Raw genomic sequence first — 17,696 nt, forward strand, 5'->3', positions numbered from 1 at the left:
TTTCTTTTTACTAGATATTGTGTACTCAGTGTATCCAATTTTTTTTAAAGATGGTCAGAAGTGATATGGCTGAGATTTGGCTGTTATATCTAGCAAGCCAAACTCACCACAGACAAGATCCTTTATTAGTACAATTCTAGTGTAGTAATGTGCTGACAAATGAGGTCTGCTGAATAACATCATCAAAACCACTTTTCAAAGCATGTGGCAGTCAATCTTCCAATCAAACCAAAGAAACCAGGTTTGCATTCGTTTTTCAAATTGCCAATACTATTTGTTAATGTTAGGGTTAGGTTCTCCTAAGAGAAGTGTGATTTCTTCTTTTTTCTCTTTTGGCCAGGGCATGAACAGATGCTATAATGAATACCATCCAATGCTCCAACATTTCTACCAGTTTACTGTCCAGCACTGGTACACATTTTATTGACCCCCTAAAGGGCAAAAAGTAAAGTTGATTGTAGCAGGATTTGAACCTAGAGTACATGGATCTGGAACAAATACCACAAGGCATTCTATCCAACACTCCAATGACTCCCTGTTTGCCACTTTGCCAAGCAGCATGTTCTGAGTAAAGAACGTGTTATTCAGTAAGTATTCTGTTAGACTTTTAAACCCACAGATTTTACAAAGGGCTATTTAAATATTGATAGATATCATAAGCACACAAACAACAAAAAAAAAGGAAAAAATCAATTGGTATAGATATCAACTTTAACATCAATAAATATACCTGTAATTTAATATGCCAGTCAAAAAAATAAAAATAAACACTATTTTTGCATATCTGGCAAATTTTTTTGTAAAGCATTTTCAAATCAATACAAATCATATAGATATCACAAAAAAATTAAACTTTTCTCCTAGACTTTCAAATAATCGATGCTAACTTCAAAGAGTATATTATTTTAAAAGAATTTCTATTACAACCAACATAATGCAATAAATGTTAATAATATATACAAACAGCAATTGTAGTTTAATCATGTCAAATAGATTAGTAAATGCACCATACTTCACTATCTAATACAAGAGCCAATTATTTGATCCAGTCTTTATTTAATAGAGATCCTTAATAGTAAAAAGAAATCGATAAGGAGATATTCTCATAAATTTAACTCCATACAATTACTAATTTATTTTTTCCCATTAACATATAAGTTACTGATTTCATTATTTTTGCTATTATATTTATCTTTATTGTTAGTATTGAATTTTTATCTTCCATGATGAGAACAGCAGGCAATATGTAGCCTTTCACCTGCGGCAAAATCAAATAAAAGCAGCTTTTCAAAACTCTCCACCCATGCCGTCTCCCTCCAGAGATGTGTATACATACGTAGCCATGTCTATCATACACACATACTTAGAATTTCCTCAGCAATTGAACACATTGGTAAGAGAATATACAATCAAAATAGCAACATCCAACAGTACACTGCCAGTAAGTGTGGTCTATGATAAGAGAAAGAAGTACACTAGTTAAAAAGTGAGCTAAATATAACCAGACACTGGACATTTTGCTTATAGCTAGTGCAACCAATTAGCAGCATTGTTTTTGTGCTTCTAATCAAAGAATTCCCAATTCAACTCCAGGTGATTAAGTTCTATCAAGTGAGCACTGGTTCTCAGAAATGTTTATAGTCTTATATATGTCAGCAGCAAATATTTTAAATGTGGTTGGTTCTTTTGTATAACGATACAAGCCATTCTCACCAAGAAGAAAAATTTATGTTGAAATTAAAAGAACTTCTTTAACAAAGCACTGTATTAAAAGTAAGCCAACAAAATGTGTGTGTGTGTGTGTGTGTGAATATATCATCATCATCATCACCACCATCATCATTTAACCCTTTTGATACCAACCCAGCTGAAACTGCCTCTGGCTCTCTAGTACAAATGTCTTGTTTTCAAAGGTTCTGAATTAAAATCTTCCACCAAACCTTAGTCACAATTTATGTTTCTAACACAAGCTTAATGAAGTTATTTTACTAAATTCTTGTTATAATTAAAATCAATTGAAAGAAACACAGAGCATCTCAACAGAATTATGGTAATGAAAGGGTTAACAGTCATCTTCCATGCTGGTATGGCTTGGATGGTTTTACAGGAGCTCTTTAGCCTGGGGACTGTGCCAAACTCCATCATCTGCTTTGGCACAGTTTTCAGTTTGATGCCCTTTCAACTACCAACCACTTTACAGAGTGGACTATCTGTCTGTCTGTTTCTCTCTCTCTCTCCGTACAGTTTCCATCTACCAAATTCACTCACAATGAATTAGTTAACCTGGGGCAATAATAGAAGACTTTTCTCAAACTTCTACACTGTGGGACTGAATTAGGAAGCAAACTTCTTAAAGATACAACTACACCTGCACACACACACAATATATATATATATATATATATATATACACACACACACATATATATATATATAATATAAATAAGATATATATGTATATCTTTTCTGTAGTTTCAGCTCAGAACTGCAGCCATGCTGATGCACCGAAGGCAAACATGGGTATGTGAACGAGAGTAACAAATGGAAAACAAGACAAGTAACATAAGAAACGACCCTTCATCAGCTGTCGGCTGTTTATCTACTCCACATTTTGAGCAATTAATGACAATATGAGGCTTCAAAAAATAGTTGCTCCTGCGAATCAAAATAAAATTTGGGATTTTGCAGAGGGTCAAAGTTGGTAACAAAAACAGGACAGTGGAGACATACAACAAACCAGTTGAAAACGTCTTTTCCTTACGTGATCATTTTTCTTTTCCTTCAGTCTGTCGCACAGACCAGACGCATTCTTATGTCTCCTATTTTTTCTCTTGTCAAAGAATATTCCTTGCTACCTTACATTGTCTGGTCTAACGGCCCTCCATGTTTGTTTTCATTTGGTTTGTTGTATGTCTCCACTGTCCTGTTTTTGTTACCAACTTTGAACCTCTGCAAATCCCAAATTTTATTTTGGTTCACAGGAGCAACTGTTTTTTGAAGCCTCATATTGTCGTTAATTGCTCAAAATGTGGTGTATATAAACAGCCAACAACTGATGAAGGGTTGTTCTTTATATTACTTGTCTTGTTTTCCATTTGTTTCTCTTGTTGTTCACATAGCCAGGTTTGCCTTTGTATTTCATGTTGTTTACATTTTGTGATGTCCTGTACCCATATATGCAGCATAAGTTTACCTTATATTCTTTGTAAGCCTAGTACTTATTCTATTGGTCTCTTTTGCTGAACTGCTAAGTTACGGGGAACATAAACTCGCCAACATCGGTTGTCAAGCGATGGTAGGGCGACACACACAGACACAGAAATGCATGCACACACATATATACGATGGGCTTCTTTCAGTTTCCATCTACCAAATCCACTGACAAGGCTTTGGTTGGCCTGAGGCTATAGAGGAAGACGCTTGTCCAATGTGCCATGCAATGGGACTGAACCCAGAAGCACGTCGTTGGGAAGCAAGCTTCTTACCACACAGCCACACCTGCATCTCCACACAGCCAAGAGAGACAGAGAGTGTGTGTTTATGCAGTACATGATGATTGTTTTAAAAGGGCTTTAAATAAATTTGCCTAAAAGTTAATTTATAAAAATAAAACGAATACTTGTAATGTAATTCAAGTGAAAAGTTTTTCAGTGGATTTTACAGAGAAAATATTTATCTTCTTTTTTTCTCTTTGTGTTATTACTTTCAAGTACTGTTATGTGAAGCAATTGAACTATGATCCCTGCCGTTAAGTTCACATGCCTTCCAAATTTCTTTAGAAACAACTTGCTTGCTTTCTAATCTTAGAAAATAAACCAATCAACCAATTAACTTACTGCTTACTGTCCTATGACTATTCCATGAAGCTTTGCATGTGATCATTCAATCACCTATACTTTTACACAATTAAATAAGAATAACAAAAAATCTGAGTTGGGTGAATCATTAAGAAATTTTCAGTTTGTCAGTCAAGCACTTAATGAATAAAGTTTACAGTTAGCAGTTGTTGATAATGATTAGAAAGCAACATAGTCATGGCAATGCTAAACACAGGAGGGTAGGTGACGGGGACCTAAATGACAGAGGGAAGAGAGAAACAATAACAGAACACCGTATTTTCCAGATGACAAGCAACTAAGAAAAGAGTAGATATTTCAATGATTATTAGGGTAAAACAGTAAAGCTTAAGTGATCATTTGACATGGCTGATTATTTCAATTATACTCTTGACTGAAGAGCCATTAGAGTTTACAGGAGAATTATACAAAAAAAAAAAATACATACTTAGACACACACACACACACACACACACACACCACACACACACACACAACACACACACACACACACACACACACGGGGGTGTAAGTGCCTTCTACTAGAGTCCAGAGTCAAACAAAGCCTTGCTGAGTGGATTTGATAGACAGAAACTGAAAAATGCCCATCTTGCGCCACTGCCATACAAGCCATGTTCTTCATTTCCAATCTTCCATGAAAACATGTCTGGATACGGAGAAATATTAACTTACTAAAGAAACAAACAAGGCTTGGTGACCATAAAAGCATCCAGAATAACCTTCCACTGTAAACTAAATATATTGTTTAATGTAATAGCTTTTGAAAATTTTGAAAATCTTTATTGTTTTAATGCTCACTTTTTCATGCTTGCATGGGTTGGATGGAGTCATTTGAAGCAGATTTTCTACTGTCAGATGCCTTTCCTGTTATCAAGCCCCCCACCTGTTTCCAAGCAAGGTAACATTTCCTCATGACTAGGTGTGTTTTCGCAGAACATAGGAAATGATACTGCTTGTATGACGGTAACACTCATTTACACCTATCATGCAATGTGAAGACAAGGAGCATCTCTCGGTTTCCTTCCACTAAATCCATTCACAAAGCTTTAGTAGTAGATGCTTAAGGAGTCACACAGTGGGACTGAACCTAAAACCATGTGGCTGGGAGCCAAGCTTCTTAACCACACAGCCACAGCCATGCCTTTCAAAATTGTACACAATCTACCAAATTATTTGGTCTTCAAACATAAAACATGATTTATGCTCTTTATATTTCTGAATAAAAAATATAAACTAACATAAATTCTAGATTTATGTTGTTTCAAACGTGTGCATTAAAGCAAAATATTGTATTCAATCTACTTAATATAAATGACTGAGAATTGCTTATCAAAAAAACTTTAGCTTTTGTGTCTATAACCCTGTAACAATATGATGCTTTTTTTTTAATGGTGCTTATATTTTATATCATACAATGTATTATTGATTTACTAGAAGGTTAGCTCAAATCATGTAATTTTTGATAGCATTACAGTTACACGGAGTGTATGCAGTCTGCGGTTGCAACGGAAATAACAAAAATAAATAGAAATCTTAACATTGTATTGCTATAAACTGGTAGAATCATTAGCACATCAGACAAATACGATCGGCAGCATGCATTTCTTCCTGCTCTTTGCATCCTGAGTTCAAATACTGCCGAGGTCACCTTTGTCTTTCACCCTTGTAGGGTTCAATAAAGAATAAAATAGAGAACCAGTGAAGTACCCAGTTTAATATAATTGGCTACACCCTCCCCTCAAAATTGTTGGCCCCTATGCCAGAATTAGAAACAATTATTCCTACCATTAGTAAGGCAGTGAGCTGGCAGATTTGTTAGCATATCAGATAAAATGCTAGCAGCACAAATTTTTCTTCCAGTTCTTTACATACCAAGTTCAAATACTGCTGAGGTCAACTTGGCTTTCAAGCTTTGATAAAATAAAGTACCGAGACTGGTGCCAATGTAAATGACTAATCCCCTACCTAAAGTTACTGGCCTTGTGCCAAAATTTGAAACAATGTTTGTTTGGCTAGGGGTCAGTAATTTGCCTCATGGAAGCAAAGTGGCTGAGTTCCTTTCAAGTGTTGGACCCCATGGAGGCAATGACCAAGACCTGCAATATTATGTCATGCTTGAGAAGAAAACCCATCAAGCCGAGCAAAAACACAGTCATGGCAGATACCAGTGTCATGCAAATGGCACCCATGCCAGTGGCACATAAAAGCACCTATTACACCCTCGAGGTGGTTTGGCGTTAGGAAGGACATCCAGCCATAGAAAACCATACTAAATCAGACTGGAGCCTGGCACAGCCTTCCAGCATGCCAGCCCAGTCAAGCTGTCCAGCCCATGCCAGAATGGACAACGGACATTAAATAAGTTGTGCTAAAATACTGACTAGGGCTTATTAACTATTTCTATGATCAGGATTGTCAATTAAGATGTTTTGAATTTAACAGTGGTACATATGTATGTATTTATGTATCATCCTCATCGTTTTAATGTCCCCTTTTTCATGCTTGCATGGGTCAGTCTGAATTTGTTGAGACAGAATTTCTACAATCAGATGCCCTTCCTGTCACCAACCCTCATCTGTTTCCAGGCAAGGCAATATTCTCCCATGGCTAGACAGGCTTTCCACGGAAGACTAGAAACTAATAACCTCACTTGTATGACGGTGATGCTCATTTACAGCCATCATGTGATGTCTAGACAAGGTTACACACACACACACATGCACATGACAGGCTTCTTTCAGTTTCCAAATTCATTCACATGGTTTTGGATGATCTGTGGTTTTAGTAGAAAATGCTTGTTCAAGTTGTTGAAAAAGACCAGAAGCTTGGTTCCCAACCATGGGTTCAATCCCACTGCATGGCACCTTGGGCAAGTATCTTCAACTAAAGCCCTGGGCCAGCCAAAGCTTTCTGAATGAATTTGGTACATGGAAAGAAAGTGAAAGAAGCCTGTCAAAAATATTTATATCTATCAATCTCTCTCTATATGTGTGTCTTGTGCATAAAAGCGGTCAAAATATATACACTTTTATGAAAGTTCACTTTCATAAAACAAATTAATACTCCTGCAGTAAGTAAACTTGCTGCGTAAAATATGCTGCCCCCACCCAAAGCAACTTGATGCAATCAGAAGCAAGGGGGCCATGTACAGACTGCATAGTTCAATTAGTTGGACAATAAGATAAAAGATTAAAAGAAAAAACCCATAAGTTTATGATTTCCTCAGAAATTACAGTTGTTCTGATAAAACTTGTATGACTCATAATTGCAACAAATTATTTCATTCCATACTGTAATTTATTTTTCGCTTTCTACATTTTCTATGTAATATAATTTAGACCCTAACCAAGAGGACTTCATTAAAAAGACATAAGCCATCACCCCTGCCCTACATACAAACAAGAGAGGAAAGGCTGCAACAGACATCTATAGTAAAAAAAAAAAAATAAATAAATAAAATAACAACCACAACAACAAAACTGGATGTAATGAATGAGGACGATAAGGATGCAAAGGAAAAAAGCAAAGAGAAGGCAGAGTGATTAACTGAGAGGGAGGAAATGGATAATGATATAAGTATTAGCTGTAGGATGTCAGGAGCTTTTGACAGTAAAATGTCAGAATAGGATAAAGCAAGTTCAAATCCAGTTTGCAAATGAAATTTCGCTTCAGCTAACAATTAATGAATGGGAGGTTGTAGTGGTGTGACTTATAAAACTGATACAGTTCTAGATTCCGACTATCACATTCAATATATACATACATACACATGCATATAATGTAGTCGCAGATATTACAAAAAAAACACCAATAGCATGGCCATGAGCGGAATATCTTTGATCATAGGTTTGCTCAATTAGGGCTGAACAGGAGCTAAATACCAACAACCCCATAAGAAAATGTTTGGATCATACAAAGATAATATGGTAAAAGAGTATAGCAGAACACACACACCTGCGCGCACAGCACAGAAAGTATGATAAATACAAGATGCAGTTTATATCCTTTGTTCCTAATGTATTCTTCACCATTGTGGATGTTGCTCTGTATATCATAATCAGTAATACTACTAACTACAATAGTAACCACACTGTTATACTGGATGTAAACTAGATGATGATATTTTACATGGAGCTCTAAACTCACAACTATACATCTCTCTCTCTCATATATATATATATATATATATATAGATGTGAAAGCACATGGCTCAGTGGTTAGAGCGTCGAGCTTATGATCATGAGGTTGTGAGCTCGAATCCCGGACCAGGCTGTGTATTATGTTCTTGAGCAAGACACTTTATTTCACGTTGCTCCAGTTCACTCAGCTGTAGAAACGAGTTGCGATGTCACAGGTGCCAAGCTGTATCGGCCTTTCCCTTTTCCTTGGATGACATCAGTGGCATGGAGAGGAGAGGCTTGTATGCATGGGCAACTGATGGTCTTCCATAAACAACCTTGCCCGGACTTGTGCTTGGGAGGGTAACTTTCTACGTGCAATCCCATGGTCAGTGTCGTGACCGAAGGGGGTCTCAGAATATATATATATATCTAAAATACAAAAACGGGACAAGAAAACAAAACATCCAGACAGTTAGGTGATACAAAAAGGGACGGAAAACTCCGAATGACCCGTCCTTGTTTTCTTTGTATCATCTAATAAAACAATATAGCGGCGTATGTACACTTTGGTTCATATATATATATATATATATATATATATAAAGAAGCTGCAATGAAGTTTAAAAATTAGAACGAAAGGTGAATATTTGTTTCTCATACACTAGTGAATGAGAAGACCTTGACTTTGCTCAGTAACAAATCTCTCTATTCAGCCCTAAACATGACTATCTGTAGAGATAGAAAAGACATGCAGACTGATAAGTACATCAAACAGACTGGTTTAATCATCTGTGGATTAAAATCTAGCTAAGTGCACTTACAACTGTTGACAATAATCCCTTAAAGTAGGTGAGCATCTGCTTATGCCTAAAATGTTTTATATTTGTGAGGGAAAAGAAGAGCTGTGCATACAAGTTATTGATCAGCCAGACTGTCAAGACAGACCTTAACTAAATAGCCACTGACCAATACCGTGATAACAAGGGACTCTACATCAACCATATTCCACTGAATCACACTCTTCCGTCTTAAGAAAAGGCAAAAAAGATGCTGCTCTGTGTAGTCCTAGACATCATTATCATCATTTTGTCTGTTTTCCATGTTGGCATGAGTTGGATGGTTAAATAGGAGCTGGAAAACCAGAGGACTGTGCCAAGCTCTACTGCTTTGGCACAGTTTATATGACTGGACACCTTTCCTAAAGCCAACCACTTTATAGAGTGTAGTGGGTGCTTTTTATTGGCACCCACCAGCACTGATGAAAGGATGGGTAAAAGTGGAATATCTTTGACCATAGGTATGCTCAATCAGAGATGGAGAAGAACTAAACTACAGCAACAATCAAATAAGAGAATGTTCAGATCATACTACGATAATATAGCAAAATACGTCCATCATCATCGTTACCAACCAACCTTTCTAAATCGAGATTAGATAGTCTGATGTAATGGGTTCGAGGATTGTATTTTATTCCAATGGCTGCTTTGGCATAGTTTCTACTGCTTGATACCCTTCCTAATGCCCACCTCTTTACAGGCGTGTGCTGGGAGCCTTTTTCATGGCACCAGCACTAGTGATGTCACCATGCTGCTTGCAACACTAAAATCTCCTTCAAATGAGTGAAGCTACAAAAGAGGAACGTGGCTTTATGACAAGGGATGAACGGGTTAATAATGAAAGATGGCATTTTGGCTATTTCTGTAACCCTGTCCAGTATTGCTAGACAATAAGGTAACATGTACCTCGCTATCCTAGATTTTTGATAGGTCTTTGAGATTTTAGCAACCCTATTCATCAAGATAGTTGAGTGGATGTAATCACAGACATACACTTACTTATATGCTTTTTACTCTTTCTCTTGGTGGTACATATATTTCTTCTAAACTACAAAGCTATCGTAATTTAGCAATCCTTTTGTATCTCAAAATAATTACTTCTTTCACAATAAAATGGCATGTATTACACACACACAGAGTTACTTTTGACATATATTGAAGACATTCTTTATTACTTCCTCCTTCACAAACTGTTTTCTTTATTCCTTGTAAGAAATTAAAGTTTAACCTGCCTAAACAAATGCTAGTGTTTGTACCTCAATGAAATACTGAAATAATACACACAGACACACGCGTATATATATAAAGATATAGATATGTGCAGCAGTCATGCTTTTTCTAAAAAATTATGCTTGCCATATTTACTTATAGCACAGCTACAACCAAACTTTTTGACCAATTAAGTCATTCTCTCTTCTTTTAATGGTATTCTTATCAATATTATTCAACAATTCAAACCAATTCTTATCCAATTGCCCATAGTATAAATGTGTATTTTTCCATGTAAACAACATAAAATATGAATGATGACATACACATTTATGTTTTAACATTGCAGCAAGTTCAACAACTTCTTTGAGATGAACGTGTGTTCACAACACACTTGATTCATTAGGGTAAGGGAACTTTGGGGCACCTGGTGTTTCGAACTTGTTGTGTCTCCTCAGTTAATGCCACACTGGACTAATTAATCTAACAAGAGTTTAACATAAAATAACTTAAACAATATTGTCACAGTTCCTTCCAATAGCAACAAAATGAACAATCTGTTTGCCAGAAGGGATGATAACAGAAGCAGGAACTGTGGAAGGATAAAAATTATTTATGCAAAGTGTACAGTTTAGATATTTTTACTGGATAACATTTTAGGATTTTTACAACATTCATGAGCAATGTAATTTTGATTCCTAGCTGAAGTTGTTGCATCTCACTTAGGCCATAATGACCGTGAGAAAAAGAATTGATTTCAAAATTCTATTATCTTTATTTGCCAGAAGTCAATAAGACTAATTGTTTAATAATGAATACATATGCTAATCAGAAAAAAAGAAAAAGACAGTTTAGTAATCAACATCACTCATAATTGCTGAGCAAAAAGTGCTGTGTAAGAATGATTCCATGGTGATGTGGCTCCATTTTGGTCAATACTGTCTGTTATGAAGAAACCATGTATGGAACTTATGTCACTCAGTTAAGTAACCATTGCAATTTTGCAATCAGTTTACAGAGTTACATAATGCTTATTATAATATCAACAATGTTATTTGCTGTAGATGATATCTTTATAGCAACCAAAAGGCTACGTCAAGATCAGACAGAAAAACAAAAAAATTATGCTAATGGCAGAACCCAATCAATGCAATGCCATTGGGAAACATATTTCTAGTCAAGGAAGAAGATAATTACCAACAGGGATATATATTAATCCGATTTGTTCTGGTTGGCTGCAGATATCTTATTGATTATTATTAATTTCACATGTTTTTAATAATGCACACATGATAATTAATGGGGAAAAAATGACTGCTTATGAGACCAGATTAAAAAAAGGAAGTCATAATTTATTTAAAATATGTCCAAAGCATAAATATGAATAAGCATTCAGTTTTTCATTCAGTACAGCCTTATTTTCAAGCTTAGGTTACACTGCTGGATAGAGATGACTGCCACCATATTTTACGTAATGGACACTGCTGTTCAGACACAGCATGTTAGAACATGTTATGAAGCATTGCCAATAGAGACATCAACAGCAGCAACCTAAATCTAACTGTATAACTCAATACTTAATACTCTAGAAGGATACTTTATATGTTGCTGCACAATCTCATAGTCTTCCTCTCAAATTCTCCAATAACATACGGTACTAACAAATGTACAATTTCCATAAGACACATTTGAACTACAAGCACTTATCATGCAATGGAATCTAACTACCATACCTCCACTTTTCACTAAAAATACTTTGAGTCCCTACAGCATCAACTAAAATGCCTTGTAGTATGTTCTGGTTCCCCTGCATTCTGAGTTCAAATCCCACCAAGGTCAGCTTTGTCTTTCATCCTTTCATTACCATCATTTGATGCCTGTTTTCGATGCTGGTGTGGATTGGATGGTTTGACAGGAGCTGGCAAGCCAGAGAGCTGCACCAGGTTCCAATTGTTTTATTTTGGCATGGTTTCTATGGCTGGATGCCCTTCCTAATGCCAACCACTTTACAGAGTGTACTGGGTGCGTTTTATGTGGCTAATAAAAAGAAATAAAACATCAGTCTAGGTTGGCAGACAGATAGAACTGTAAGAACATAGGACTACTAATTTAGCACTCTTTGTTCCAGCTCTTTGCATTCAGAGTTCAAATCCTATCACGGCTTTACTTGGGTAGTAAACTTAAACTTTCACAGAGAGAAAGAGAGGTGGGGAGAAGGCATACTCAAGGAAAAAGTAGTAAAACCTGAGATCTGTTCCTGATCAAACTGCTATAACTGAAACTATGATGAAACATCAAGTACATGACAAACTTAACAATAAAAGACAGCAAAATGAGATAAAGGAGGAAATGAATTCAATGGGGAAGATATTTCAACTAGATTAAACAAAACAGATTAATTCAAGGAGGAAGCAGGTTATGGCAAGTACTTTAAGTGACTTCAGGTAATTCTCTCTCTCTCTAATATGATGATACAATTTGAATGCAAACTTTTACAAAAAAAGACTGACAAATCAAGTCTCAAATTAAATGACAATGCTTGTTCTTGTTGCTAGGTGTGTTGTGATGTATAGGCTAGTTGATCAAAAATTGTTTTGATGTTTGCTCAATCATAAACAGAGAAGTATATGAAAGAAGCAAAGTACAAATGAGACGAACAGGTGCTTGGGCATTCAAAATGAAAAAAAAAGGGAAGAAAGAAAAGCACTTGCTGATTGATGGTAGGTAAGAAGTTAGAATGGTAATGACAGACATGTAATGCACATAGTCAACAACTTCTAATCACCACCTTCACAACAACCAGTATTATTATGATCAACATTAGTATCATCATTGTTGGTTTGCAGTCTACTTTTTTCAAGCTTGCATGTGAATGGGTCAGACAGAATTTACTGAGGCAGATTTTCTACAGCCAGATGCCCTTCCTGTCACCAACCCTTACTTGTTTCTGAGCAAGGTAATGTTACCCCATAGCCTTTCAGAAGATGAGAAGTGAACATCACTGCTTATATGATAGTGATGCTTGTTTACAACAATCACACAATGTTGTGACAAAGAGACACAAAAACACACTCATTCCCCATTTAGCCAAGGGCCCACAAGAAAAGGCATTTGCCCATGGTGCCATAGAGTGGGGCTAAATCTGAAACAATGTTCTTGGGAAGTGAACTCCTTAGGGAGCTAAAAGTAAAGTGTGTTGAGAGGTCAAGATGATGAAAAATACAAGAGGAGTAGAGTCTGAGAATGTTAGTCCTCAGAATAATGATCACTGGATTGTGAAGAATAATGGTACACTCATTTAACTCATAACAGTAATAAGAAAGAATGATGGTGATGATATGTAAAAACTTACATGAAGACATTTAAGTTATCACACTGGGTATCAAAATAAATGTTTCTTCTGTTAGGTTTATTAAAATTGAAATTTATATATTTCATGATATTGACAAAACCTTGTAGCTTGTTGGATCCTGTCAAACCATCCAACACATGCCAGCAGATAAAACAGACATTAAATAATGGTGGTGATAGTATTTGTATTTAATGTATGTTTAAGCTTGGCATACGATTAATATTTCAAGTTCTAAACTATGTTTCACCTCTTTGTTTCCCTAGAAGACACAAGCAACCTTTTTTGAGAAGCAGGCTGAATGAGACACTGCTTATAATGAAGCAGGTCGTAATACTAAAAAAAATTTAAGGTAATTTTTCATTAGGCATACCATTCAGAAAGTCCCATGGGCCACAGTTCTCTTATGACTGCTCTGAAGGAACGTAAAGCCTATTAACTTTACAGCACAGCTCTTAATTGGTGATAGTCATTAACATTTTGTAGTACTAAAATTCCAAAATCCTTTTCTAATATCCTAAAATAGATCAGTCTGCTACTCAACAGAAATTAAATCGTTTCAATATTACTATTGAGGAAACTCCATTATTGTTAGGTGTACTATATGACCATTTAATTAACATGGGTTAGTTTACTCTTTCCATCAACAAAATTGAGAAAATCAGCATTAGCAATATAGTGAGAATTCATTTGGCTTATTGCCTACATTGGAAAAAAATCTTAATCATAGTCTACAGAAATTATTATCACTAGATTAAGCTTAGTCAGAGGAATTAATACAATTTCTGAAAAACTGCCATACAAAGATTAAGATTAAGAATACAGGCACAAACATGACAGTGTGGTTGGTTGACTCACTTCCCAATCACATAGTTTTGTGAGAGTCTTATGTAACAAGGGGATTTGGTAAATGGAAACTGAAAGAAACCTGTCCTATGTGTGTGCAACACCTTGTGTTGGCATTACATAATAGCTGTAAATGTACATTGCCATCATACAAGCAATGACAATTTTCAATCTTCCATGAAAATGTGTTCAGGTCTGAGAAAATATAACTTTGCTTGGAAACAGGTGAGAGTTGGTGTATGGGCATCTGGCCATAGAAAACTTGCCTCAATGAATTTCCATCAAAGCACAGAAAAAAATGGGTGTTGATGATGATTACGAGGATTGTTCTGGAATGAAATGGTGCACCTGTGTTAAACAGAGCTTGAATATTTATCTTCTCACATGTAACTCTGAGGATCTGGCCTCAACTCTACAAAGTTTAGCTAAGAATTCATCAATTATATTTAGTCTCCATATCTCACAGAGAGATGAAGTATGCCTCTCCATAGAATCTAGTTACAGACAAAGCTTAAGATAACAAAATAAATAAATAAAGATCTTTACAAAAAGATCACATCAGTAACACTTCAGTTGCTAGGTCAGAATCCTAAAAATCCTCATGCAACAGACACCTTTATGATAATGATAACTTAAAGGAACATAATAATGGTTTGAAAATTTGGCACAAAGCCAGCAGTTTTAGGGGAGGGGGCAAATTGATTACACAGACTCTAGGGTTTGGTTGGTATTTATTTTATCACCATTGAAAGGATGTAAAGCATTGCCAACCTTGATGGAATTTGAACTCAGCAAGCAAAGAGCCAGAAGTAATAAGTCACTAAGCATTTTGTCCTACATGCCAACAATTCAGTCAGCTTACCTTTCAAGCAGTGGTGGCTCGTAGATGAAATTAGTGGAGGGTGCTGCTTCAGAAAATTTTTAGTTGTTGTTTTAATATTTTTTTATTCTGTTGTTTTTATTCAGAATAAACATTGGTTGCCAAGAGATGGTGGGGGGTGGGGACAAACACAGACAACCATATACACACATATGCATATATATATATATGTATACGACGAGCTTCTTTCAGTTTCCCTTTACCAAATCCACTCACAAGGCTTTGGTCGGCCCGAAGCTATAGTAGAAGACACTTGCCCAAGGTGCCATGCAGTAGGACTGAACCTGGAACCATGCGGTTGGTAAGCAAGCTACTTACCACACAGCTGCACCTGTGTAAATATTTTTCAAATCCTGGCAGCTACACTGAAGCTGGAAGCAGGATAATAATCTAATTGTACAATTTATCATATTCAAGATTATAAACACATTTTTAAGCACAACATACGTGGGGTCAAAAAGAAACACTGCCTTTCACCAGAACACCAGGGTCAGCAATGTGTTAACCACAGTGCTCTCTCTCCCTAGCGTGCAGCTTCCTATCTTGGATATGTGAGCATGCACACAACAGCCAAACACTGCATCACTGGAACTGTGAAGTGCACAATTCTATATAAGGATTTTTGAATTTTCTTCATAAACCAGGGTATGGCTACTGTTATTAAGCTGAAGGATTATATAATGTACAAGTATAAAGAATTAAAGTAAAAAAGGTCTCATTATATTGAATGTTATCAATAATATCAAGTGAAATAGAGGGTGCTGCAGTTCCGCAGTACCTATACACAAGCCGCCACTGCTTTCAAGTGAACATAATCATATGTGATAGTTATAACCGGACAAATTAGTGAAGCTGTGGTGAGAGATTCTACCTTTATTTCAAACTTTCATGTTGATATAGACTAATTAACATGACAAAATTACAACTGTAGGTCATTTACTGAATTCTTGTACTGATAAAATCAATAAAGTTGGCTAGACATGAAGACAGTGAGTAAAAAGAGGGGGGAAAAAAATTCATTTTATTTTCATATTGCTAAAAGTGTTCAAGAGAGATGAGTGTGGAGAGAAAATAAATCTGAAGAGAAAAGCAGCAAGAACTGAAATATCCAAGCTGACTTGGTTACACTTTCATCGTTAGTAGAACTAATTGAAATGATGATATGGGGCGAGATCCATCTTTAAGTTATTTAGTCTGTTACATACAATCCCATCAACGAGAGAGAGAGAAAGAGGGTGGGATCTAGCTCACTCTGGTTTATTGAAGAACAACACAATTCCAGTATCAGATTTCTACAATAAACAACAAAAATCTGTTTGTCCAATGCAACTGATGTGTAAAGAAGTTACAAGTTGATTTTACAAAATCTTTACTAGTGAGTGAGTCACACCTTACTGTTACTGAGAATCTAACATGGTTGACTGGGCATTCTGCCTGTTTTGATGACAGTACTTTTTGGCATTGAAGCCAAACAAACACATGCATACAGAACTATATATATATATATGAGAGAGAGATTACAATTCATTAATTGAACATGAATGACAAACATTTTCCCCCTCCTCATACATATTAAGAGAAATATCTTTACATAAATGAACAGCGGGGAGAGAAAGGGAGAGTAAGATGGAGAAAGGAGAGAGAAAATGAAAGGAACATTAAAATGATATCAAATAATCTGGCATTAATTCATTGATGCCAAATAGGCAGCACCAAAACTGATGCCAAAACATCTAATACGATCAAACTAACAAATGAAAGACTGTGGGTAACTCAGGATTTTGGTAATACGATGATGGTTATTTCATATCACATAAGAAATTAAACCAGATATTGCTAAATCCCTTTAGGCGATATGTTCTGTATTTATCTGCTACATAAAGTATTAAATGAAGCTTTTTATAAGAGGAATCTCCCCGACGGTTGTTGCAAGTGAAAGTGCTCATAAGGATTAATCAAACGAAATTATTAGTTGCAGTAATCTCTGGCAATTTAAAGTAAACTATTCACTAAGGAAATTGCTTTTAGAATTTAATCTTTCTATAAAGCAACTCAAATTATTTTTACAAGCTGTAGAAAAAAGCATTCCCAGTCTGGAATCATGATCAGATTCCAGTCTAAGTTAAAACTCTTAAAATAATTCAGAAAAAACGGTTGAGGATAATTTCAGGGAAGGAAGAAGTGTAAAAGACAAGCAAAAACAAATTATGTCAGTTACCAAGCTGCTTAAAGCTAAAGTAGTATAGAACCTTTCTTCTCTTACTGCCGACTTGTTAAAAAAACTACACTTGGATTCTGACATTGGCTTCCAGCCTTTAAGTGAGGATATGGTAGATAATCCTCTAAATATAACCATTGAATTTCTCAGGTCTTTTATTAGATAGCTCAAAGGTGCTGAAGGGAAGAATTACAAGAGTATCAGATCAAATCTCTAGCTGCATTTAGTTACAGACCTTTACATTTAGTTCAAAACAAGTGGCAATTGAATGCTTTTGTTCTGGAGTGAATAAAATATGTATACATTAGTTACTGTATCTGATCTCATAGACAGTAAAATATCCTTTATCACATGTTTAGTGTGCTAAAAACTTTTTTTTC

General features: G+C 35.7%; 1 protein-coding gene across 3 annotated transcripts in view; it reads right to left on the reverse strand.

Annotated features, from left to right (window-relative positions):
• LOC115212896 (alpha-actinin, sarcomeric) overlaps positions 1-17,696 on the reverse strand; it is a 152,362-nt gene that overhangs the window by 54,030 nt on the left and 80,636 nt on the right. The gene's annotated exons all lie outside the window — the stretch shown is intronic.

This window comes from Octopus sinensis, linkage group LG6 (genome assembly GCF_006345805.1).
Source record: "Octopus sinensis linkage group LG6, ASM634580v1, whole genome shotgun sequence".
In the NCBI taxonomy this organism is placed as follows: domain Eukaryota; kingdom Metazoa; phylum Mollusca; class Cephalopoda; order Octopoda; family Octopodidae; genus Octopus; species Octopus sinensis.